This window comes from Triticum urartu, chromosome 1, assembly GCF_003073215.2.
Source record: "Triticum urartu cultivar G1812 chromosome 1, Tu2.1, whole genome shotgun sequence".
Classification (NCBI taxonomy): Eukaryota; Viridiplantae; Streptophyta; class Magnoliopsida; order Poales; family Poaceae; genus Triticum; species Triticum urartu.
In genome coordinates this window covers 446,846,078-446,856,472 of record NC_053022.1, presented here as the reverse complement: position 1 = coordinate 446,856,472, position 10,395 = coordinate 446,846,078, and positions in this window count along the sequence as shown.

Sequence of the window (10,395 nt, the reverse complement as noted above, 5' to 3'; positions counted from 1 at the left end):
AAATAAAGTAGCAAGTTAAATTCTTTCAATGCTTTTTCAATGATAACGCAGAAAGACAAAGAAGGCGACCACGGACATACAAGCAATGAAGCAGACACACACATTGTTCCAGAGAAAGAAGAAGAACCCATCGAAGAAAACCCTACACCATCAAACGATGCCAATTCCCCTGGCAGAGAGGTCAGTGCCAACCAGGTCGAGACTAAAAAACAAGACGGAAAAGACCAACAGCAAGACACGACGGTTGACAAGGAAAAACATGATACTAAGAAAGATACAGATGACTCATATGAAGATGCAGAAAAAAGGAACAAAAGGGTACAATGGAAAAAGAAGAACAAAATATGCCGCAACAAGCAGAAGGAGAACAAGAAAAGAACAACACTGGACAGCACATATCTTCTAGCATCGAAGCAGGCAAGACAATATAAACTTAATTTCTATCTTGTCATCTTGTGACTTGGAGTTATTTATATTAAATTCAAAATCATCGCAGGCACAGTGGAGAAAGGGGACAAAGATAGTGATTCCGTCAACAAAGCCATCGAAGACCTGTACAACGCTGTATGGAAGCCGTGGACACAGAGAGAAATGTAAGTTCATGAAACTAACACAAAACACATTATTACACACGATCATTTTGACTGTATCATGTGTAAACTAAAACATTTTTATAAATATACTTTGCAGGGATGAGCTTTTCATTACAACGAACAAGTTTGATGTCAATCTAGGCCATGTCGCCGAAAGTTTCAAGGTCGGTAATTCAGTACGCACCGAAGCAATCGAGCCCATGCTAACAATCTTGAGAAAACAACTAAATGGCACAGGGAGAAAGATTATGTCGTTAATCAACACTGTAAGTAAAGATCACGGCAAAAGAATCACGTTTAAAACAATATATATGACTTTATAACTGAACTTACAAATTCCCTTTGTCTACCCATGACAAAACAAGCAGCACTCGATAAAGGAAGCCGACGACGAAGATCCAATGTGCTACAGAAATAATGATCAAGAACACATTAGAAAAAATTACTACCTGCCAGGCTTACATCATTTTTCAACATGCAACAAGAAGAAAAACTGCAAGATTATAACATGGTAAGCATATCAGCTTGCATATATGTTATGAAAGGTTATGTTTTTATTTTATGTTTCTAAATATAAGAAGATTTCCAAATATTTTATTTTTATTTTTTTGTTTTGCAGTTCCTTCTACCATGTTCGTTGCGCGGATTTAAGCAAGACGAAAATACAAGTCATTACTTCACCATTACAGTTAACATGCAAAAACAGCGCTTTGAACTCCTTGACTCTTCAACTGCATATCCAGACACAATAGAATTCTTCAACAATGTAACAAGCAAATTAATGAAAATATGGAAGCACGTAAGCACAGAGCTACATCTTTCACAAAAAAGCATCGACCATTTCAAGAGGGTCAAACTGCAGGTGCCACTTCAAGGAGAAGACACGTAAGCACTTGCAACATTTCACTTCTTTCTTTTTTTCAACGAAAGATTCAATACTACAATTACTGAAATGAAGCTGTTCTTTCGTGTTTTCGATGCAACAATTACCACTACCATTGCTCCAACACTTCTCTTCTTTCCGTTTCTTGAATGCAACAATCTTACTAGTACCATTCCTCTACATGCAGAATGGACTGCACATTCTATATGTACATGAACCTGAAGCACTACTCCAATGATGGAACAACAGCAAACTTAGAGCCAGAACAAGTACCAGAGTTGAGGAAAAAAATTCTATATCAACTAATCAGTCAACACAGAGGGAATACCAAACTGTCATTAATCAGGTGTACAATAGGTTAGTCTTTTCAGAAACTAATCCTTACAATTTGGTCACACTAGAAGAAGTAATATTCTTTTTTTTTATTTTTTATTCTAACAGATATGCTGAAGTATGAAGTTCATATGGGAGACAAAGAAATGCAACAGACAGAATGTTGCATACTAGAAGAGTTTCCGCCAAATCCCAAGCCAAAAGAACATGAAGTTATTGATATATCCAGTAAACACAAAGAGGTTATGGATGTCAGCAGACACGCCATTGCCCAAGAATCTTGCACAGACCACGAAGAAAAGGATCCACCAATAGAACCAGATCAACCACCACCAGACGACAAGATACCACACCACTCTGAAGAGCAAACAGATGAGCAAAATATCAACAGCAATACCCCGAGCACAGGTCAACTTGAACAAACAGGCACTGATTTAAAAGAGGATCACACAAGCAACGACGCACCAAATACACAAGAACAGGTTTCTGAGCAGAAGAAACAACTTGTTCTTCTTCAAGAAGAAACAGGCTCGACAAGCAATCAGCAAGGCATCTACAGCACCATCTCTAGATTTCCTAAAACCCAAAACAATGGAAAAGCAGGACGAAGTTGCTGAATTTCTTTCAAGCCTTAACCCGCTCCAACTAGAGGTATACAACGAGCATGTAAAGACGGGCATTGAATTCGATGTAATCAAAACATGGATGAATCAATATGAAAGCTATGAATTCGACAAAAATCCCACGCCGTATCTGACAATCTTGCAGCAAGAATCAGGAGAGCATTCAATGCCTCAATCATCTGAGAATAGCTCAGACAAGAAAATCTCGGTCAAGAAGAGACCGGTAAAGCCTTCAACAAGGCTGCATGGGAAAATTCCTACTTTTGTCCCAGGAGATTTCAAATTTATGGACAAAGCCAGAGCACTTCATGAAAACCTATTCAGCAAAGAAGGACAGGACGAATGCGGAGAGTAAGTACTTTCTCTTGTCACAACAAAAAAACAAAGAAATGTTGCCCCTTTTTAAACCAACCTAACAAATGTATAAACTTTTTCTGCTTGCAGTCTAAACCTATATATTAGCTCGAAGCGACCCGATTGGATTACAGGAAAACAAATGATGGAACAGCTACGGAAAGGAGATCAAGGACAGATGGAGGGATCCATAGCAAACGCATTATTCGAAGAGTGGACACTGCAGCAACAATACAACACAACCGATAAAGCAATACTTCCCGTAGAATTTGCAAATGTATAAAGTCCAATTTGACAAAAACAATTGCATCATTTTAGTGATTACAAAAGATTGTGCTAAAACTACAAAAAAAATTGGTCGCAGATCGTGCTCGGTGTTAAAATTGGAGAAGAAGGAGGACTAGCAGAATTCAATGAGGACGAAGCATTGAAATAGTTTGCACCCCTTGTAACAGGGAAGGAACTTTTAAAGAAAAAGCTAGTAAGTTAATAGAAATATACAAACATAATTCATTTTTCCTACAGATTGCACATTTACATGTCATTTAATTCTCCTAACAAGAATGAACTTTAACTCACTCTGACTCCAAACACCGCAGATTATGATACCTCACAACACAAATAAACACTACACACTATACGTGCTCAACAAGTACACGAGCTCCATCGACATACTTGACTCACTAAATTACAGAGTCGGAGACGGAAAAAAACATGGAAAACACACCATAAGGATCACCCAGAACTGGTACGTCAATTCAACCTTGTTTTCTAATTGGTTTTACAGTTCCTACATTCCCTTGTTTAATGCCAAAACCCAACAATAACACCAAACCGTAATCACAGATTAAAGGATGCACGCACTCATGAAGAAGCATTACGGCGAAGTGGAGCTACGAGCCAACGGCGAACCGAACTGGTCAAGGATAGCAGAAACACCTAACAGAGTTTACGTGCCAAAACAGTAGGGTACCCAATGCGGACACTTCATGGTTCAATTTGCAAAATACTGGAATGGCATTGATCTCATAAAAGAAGAGGAGGATTTCGATGTAAGTGAATAGTTCGAGAGCATCAATTTTAATTTTTACAAGCAGCACTACTTGAATACTACAATTATCTCATGAAAGAACAAATAAAAGAATATCCAATGACCTCCATGCAGCAAAGCAACATTGATGCCGAGTGGAAACCAGAGTTCCTTTTTACAGCCATATTTGGTGAAACAAACTAAGTAAAGTGACAGGAACTACCTGGAAGAATCAAAAAAATCAAACCAGAAACTTCAAAGTTCTTTTCCGCCAACAAAGGTAAGAAAATAATTTCTACTTATCTTTTTTTTGTAATAACCAACCCATCCCACGGTTCACCAATGTCTTTCGTATCAGTAGAGCTTACATATCACATACCTGCTTCCGCTGATAGAAACAGATAAAACTAAAAGGGACAAAAGACAAAGCACCAGACTATACCCAAAACATTCTCATTGCTTCCAACACACAACGGAGGCGTCCAACCTCTTCCATCTAGTCATGAGCGACAGCTGGCAGGAGGAATACAAAAAGTGAGTTGTTTTCTATTGCACCTCAAAATAGTTGCACAGAGGCCAAAAATAATGTAAAAATCTGTTTCTCACTGACCGTGACCTCCAAAATTATTTAATCTCCCTGTCGCAGCAAAACTATATTTAGACGCATCCGCAGGGACGGTGAAAGCACGCAACTAACTAGAGCCCAACTGAAGGCAGTATTTGGTCCAAGACCAGCACAAACGAACATACCACATCATATGGAAAAGAGGGTCCTCGATGACATAGCAGAAATATGGGAAAGCAGACAAGATTCAAAACAGAGTGACAGAGTAATATTAGGCCCAAACTTTACAGAGGTAAAATTTTAAAAAGCAAAATCTTGTCTATATTGCAACAACTACTCTTTTTATATTGTTACACAGCTTTTTTCTAACAGTTTTTTTCATCGTAATTATTGTTTGCAGCATATATTGGATTTAAAGCATCACAAAACTGGTATTAAAAAATTTAAGACTGAATTGCTAAAAAGAAAGAATCAGCTGGTTCCCATGTATCTCAAGAAAAATCAACAGAAAAAGCTCTCAACAGCAAACATGGTAACAACCCTTTCCTCCCTGACAAAATCTCAAAATATGCATTCTATTAAATTACTTTATATTAAACTGTCATCTAAGAAACAAGTATTTTGTATGCAGATATTCATTCCAATGGAGAAGGATGACCGCTATGTACTATATGTGCTGGACAAATACAAAAACAGAGTTCACATTATTGATCCTCGAGAAACGACTCCTGAGGAATTTGAGAAAGAAAATATAGACGTAGATGAATTGGAGGAAAATGAAGCAAATCGAGTTCTTCGGGAAAATGAAGATGCTGCAGAAGAAAGAGAAAGACGATTTGAGGAATATCATGTTCATAAGTTGGCAATCGTAAGCATTTATACATAACAATTTTTTCAGTTTTACAAGTTGCAATATAAAAACAATTAATTACAAAATGCAATATTCCCAGGTACCTAGGTTTAAAGAAGTCTTCAACACCATACTAGGACAAACATTGGTTGAAAAGTGCACCCGAAATATGGGCATAGGTAGTACGATCAATGTTAGAATGGTGATTCGATAACCAATGGTCTAAGAATGAAATATCGACCATTAACTTCAAAGCAATAGTGTTGCTAGAACTTTTGAAGTGGCACATCATAGTTCAATTGTCGGTTTTCTGGTTAGAAACACACGGGGACGAAGGAATGAACAGATATGGTGAAAAGTATTACTTGCACCAATAATTCATAAGAGGTGGTGAAATTCTCACGACATTCTTGACATAAACGATGGTAATACTCCAAGGTAGAGCATAACATAAGTCAGATAGCAAGGAACTCGAGGTACAATGCAAAACTAGAACAAGTTTTGTGTGGGAAGGGAAATCAAGGATGTTGTCGATGTTAACCCAAATCATCAAGGGCAAGGATGGTATTTCTCAACATGAATTCAACTAATATCCTGGAAGAGCTCAGAATGTTTGGACATGTGTATTGACCCATAGAAGACAAGTGCTTAAACTTGCCCGAGAAATGGGATCAAAGAAGAACATATGGTCGGAACCATGATTGCAAAGGATCAATTCACCATACCAAAGGATATTATATCAAGGAAATAGTTATTATTACAAGAAGCTTCTATGGCAGGATCTACATCGTGTCCATGGGCATGAACAAAAAGTTCAAGGTCGACTCCCACTTCTTCAATGTACAACCTGCCATTCACCTCTCGCTTTTTTGAAAATGACAATAGATGTTGAAAGTTTTACTTGGTGCAATACCAGATAAGTATGACCCGTGAAATCTTTCGGGTTCACACAGATTAAGGAAGGCATAGGTTCAACCCATTGGGGCCTCTTTGGAACATATATCACAAACTTCAGGAGTAAATAACACAAGCTCGAAAGTAGAGCATGGTTGACAAGGCAGAGGATACAATTTACCAAAAGCATTATATACCCGCGGAAAGGCTCACAAGGTTATTGAATATTAAGGACGATGTCGGATGAAATCCAACAATGGATCTGACGATCCACAACGGAGCTGATGTGAGTATCGGTACTCTTCCAGAAGAAGAAAGAATGCAAATGGATCAGATGATAGAAACAACTGACTAACTCAAATCTCAATTGCACAGGAATTATGATTCCAAGTCAAGGGATCAGAAGCAATGCTCTAAATAGGGATGGATAAGATGAATAGTCTTAGAGGAACAATGGTCAACAATTTGATTGGTCGAGAACTAACTCATGTTTAAAATGGCGTCTGAGCCAGAAGGATGAATTCTAGGATCTGGTTGAGGATTGCGAGCATTCACACTCATTGAATCAATGGGCTCAAAATGATAGTGGCAAAGGATGCCAATAAGATTATGAGACTTATGGGATTAACCATAATGGAAGCAAGCAAGAATTTCAAGAGCAATAGGCTGCTCAGGATTTTCGGAAGACCGAATGGTATTTTGAAGACTTTTGTGAAATACGTGAATCAACTAGGGATGAGCGGATACTCGATAAGTGTGAGAAATTATTCGTAGGGGTATTCAGGTTGCAAAGAACTGCAAGGGCAGTGGGCACAAGGTATTTTCGGAACAATAGAGAGAATTTCGGGGTATCTTGTAATAACAAGATTAACTAGGAATAAAAGTAAGGATGACAGGTGTCGGTATTTACCCATAGGGATATTTCGGTGGTAGGGGATGGCAAAAGCAATGGGCACAAAGTCTCGAGAGAACAACAGAGAGTATCTTCGGAATCCTTCGGTACAGCAGGAGATCATCTGTAACAAGGGGCTCTTCGGGTGGATGTGATCACGAGATCCTAATGTTAGAGTTAGTAAAACCATTTCACCTGAATAGAAGAGAGATCAGAATCCCAGAGTATAGACGAGGAATAAAAGATCCTAATACCACCCAATGGCAACATGGGCCCATAAGGCACATAGCCATGTTAGTAAAAGTTTTGTAATGACTAGACTCAACTTCGGCCAAGGAGTGTGGTAGGGGGATTCCTACAGGCAGTCGGCTCTGATACCAACTTGTGACGCCCCCGATTCAATCGTACACTAATCATACACACAAACGTGTACGATCAAGATCAGGGGCTCACGGGAAGATATCACAACACAACTCTACAAATAAAATAAGTCATACAAGCATCATATTACAAGCCAGGGGCCTCGAAGGCTCGAATACAAGAGCTCGCTCATAGACGAGTCAGCAGAAGCAACAATATCTGAGTACAGACATAAGTTAAACAAGTTTGCCTTAAGAAGGCTAGCACAAACTGGGATACAGATCGAAAGAGGCACAGGCCTCCTGCCTGGGATCCTCCTAAACTACTCCTGGTCGTTGTCAACGGGCTGCACGTAGTAGTAGGCACCTCCAGTGTAGTAGGAGTCGTCGTCGACGGTGGTGTCTGTCTCCTGGGCTCCAACATCTGGTCGCAGCAATCGAGTATAGAAAGGGGAAAAGAGGGAGCAAAGTAACCGTGAGTACTCATCCAAATTACTCGCAAGCAAGGAGCTACACTACATATGTATGCATTGGTATCAAATGGAATAAGGGTATCATATGTGGACTGAACTGCAGAAAGCCGGAATAAGGGGGGGATAGCTAATCCTCTCGAGGACTATGCTTCTAGCCACCTCCATCTTGCAGCATGTAGAAGAGAGTAGATGGTAAGTTCACCAAGTAGCATCGCATAGCATAAACCTAACCGATGATCCTCCCCTCGTCGCCCTGTGAGAGAGCGACCACCGGTTGTATCTGGCACTTGGAAGGGTGTGTTTTATTAAGTATCCGGTTCTAGTTGTCATAAGGTCAAGGTACAACTCCGGGTCGTCCTTTTACCAAGGGACACGGCTATTCGAATAGATCAACTTCCCTGCAGGGGTGCACCACATAACCCAACACGCTCGATCCCATTTGGCCGGACACACTTTCCTGGGTCATGCCCAGCCTTGGAAGATCAACACGTCGCAGCCCTACCTAGGCACATCACAGAGGTCAGCACGCCGGTCTAAATCCTATGGCGCAGGGGTCTGGGCCCATCGCCCATTGCACACCTGCACGTTGTGAGGGCGGCCGGAGAGCAGACCTAGCAACCTACATTACAAAGGAAGTTGCATTACGTGGTCCAACCCGACGCGCGCCGCTCAGTTGCTGACGTCACGAAGGCTTCGGCTGATACCATGACGTCGAGTGCCCATAACTGTCCACGCGTAGATGGTTAGTGCGTATAGGCCAGTGGCCAGACTCAGATCAAATACCAAGATCTCGTTAAACGTGTTATCTTGAAATAACCGTGAACGCCGACCAGGGCCAGGCCCACCTCTCTCCTAGGTGGTCTCAACCTGCCCTGTCGCTTCGCCACAAAGATCCACACAAAGGGTCGTTGGGACAAAGGTCCTTTCAGCCCCCAATCTGTGAATCACTCGCGGGTGCTCCACGGGCCGACCCGACTTTAGTCACCACATGTATCATGTATAAAGTATATAGTATATACCCGTGATCACCTCCCGAGTGATCACGGCCTGATAGTATAGCATGGCAGACGGACAAGTAGGTAGGGCCACTGATGATAAACTAGCATCCTATACTAAGCATTAGGATTGCAGGTAAAGGTGACAACAGTAGTAGCAAGGACAAGCTATGCATCAGGATAGGATTAACGGAAAGAAGTAACATGCTACACTACTCTAATGCAAGCAGTATATAGAAGAGTAGGCGATATCTAGTGATCAAGGCGAGGGGCTTGCCTGGTTGCTCTGGCAAGAGAGAGGGGTCGTCAACAGCATAGTCGATCGGGGGTACCGGCAGCGGTCTCGGGGTCTATCGAAAAGAAGTAACGGAGGGTGAACACAATAAATAACAGAGCAAACAAAGCAACATAAAGCATAAATGGCAATGCGCGGTGCTAGGGGTGACCTAACGCAGTATGAGGTGATTCCGGTGAAGGGGGGAAACATCCGGGAAAATATCCTCGGTGTTTCGCGTTTTCAGATAGATGAACCAGAGGGGAAAGTTGTGTGTTCGCTATGCTAGGGATGTGTGGCAGACGAACGGGCTGCGTATCCGGATTCGTCTCATCGTTCTGACCAACTTTCATGTACAAAGTTTTTCCATCCGAGCTACGGTTTATTTTATATTAATTTTTAAAGATTAAACCATTTTCCGGAGTTATTTATATTAACTGAAATGGAGTGATGACGTCAGCAAAGTGTCAACATGACATCAGCGGTCAACTGTGACCGTTGACCGGTCAAACTGACAAATGGGGCCCATTCGTCAATGACTACTAGATAATTAGTAGTAGTTAGACTAATTAGCAGGTTAATTAATCATGGTTAATTAGTTTAACTAAATGATTAGGCTAATTAAGTACCATTAATTTAATTAATTATTTTAATTCCTATTATTATATATATATATTTTTTAATCTCCTTTTTTATAAAACGGGGGCGTGGGTCCCGGCTGTCTGAGGCCCAAGGCCTAGCGGGCACTGGGCGACACGGGCGCCCGATGGGGCGAGCCCGGGCGCTGGCGGGGGGCGGGGGGGAGGGGGGGGGGGGGTGCGGGGGGGGGGGAGGGCGGGGGGGGAGGGGGGGGGGGGGGAAGGCGAAGTGGGGCGGCGCCAGCGGAGTAGTGGTGGAGGCGGGCGCCGTCATGGTTGGCGGCGGTGAGCGCGGAAGGGGCTGCAGGCGCGCGCGGTCGCGGGCAGAGCCTGCCACCGACGCCAGCAACGACGGGAGGCAAGCGAGGCACGACGGCAGGTCCGACCGGACGAAGCAGGGCGGAAGTCGCCCCAGCCGGGTGCGGCGATGCGCGGCAGCGGGGCTGTAGCAGAGGCGGCAGCACGCGAAGGAGCAGTAGCGGGGGCAGCAGAGGCGAAGGTAGCAGGCGGGGGGGCGAGTAGCACGGGCCGCCGACGGAGGCGGGCAGCAGCAGCAGCAGTGCTGAGCGGGGTCGCGACAGGGGCTAAGGGCGCAGAGGGGTGGGGTAGCGCGATGCAGGGGAGCAGCAGTGGCGGAAG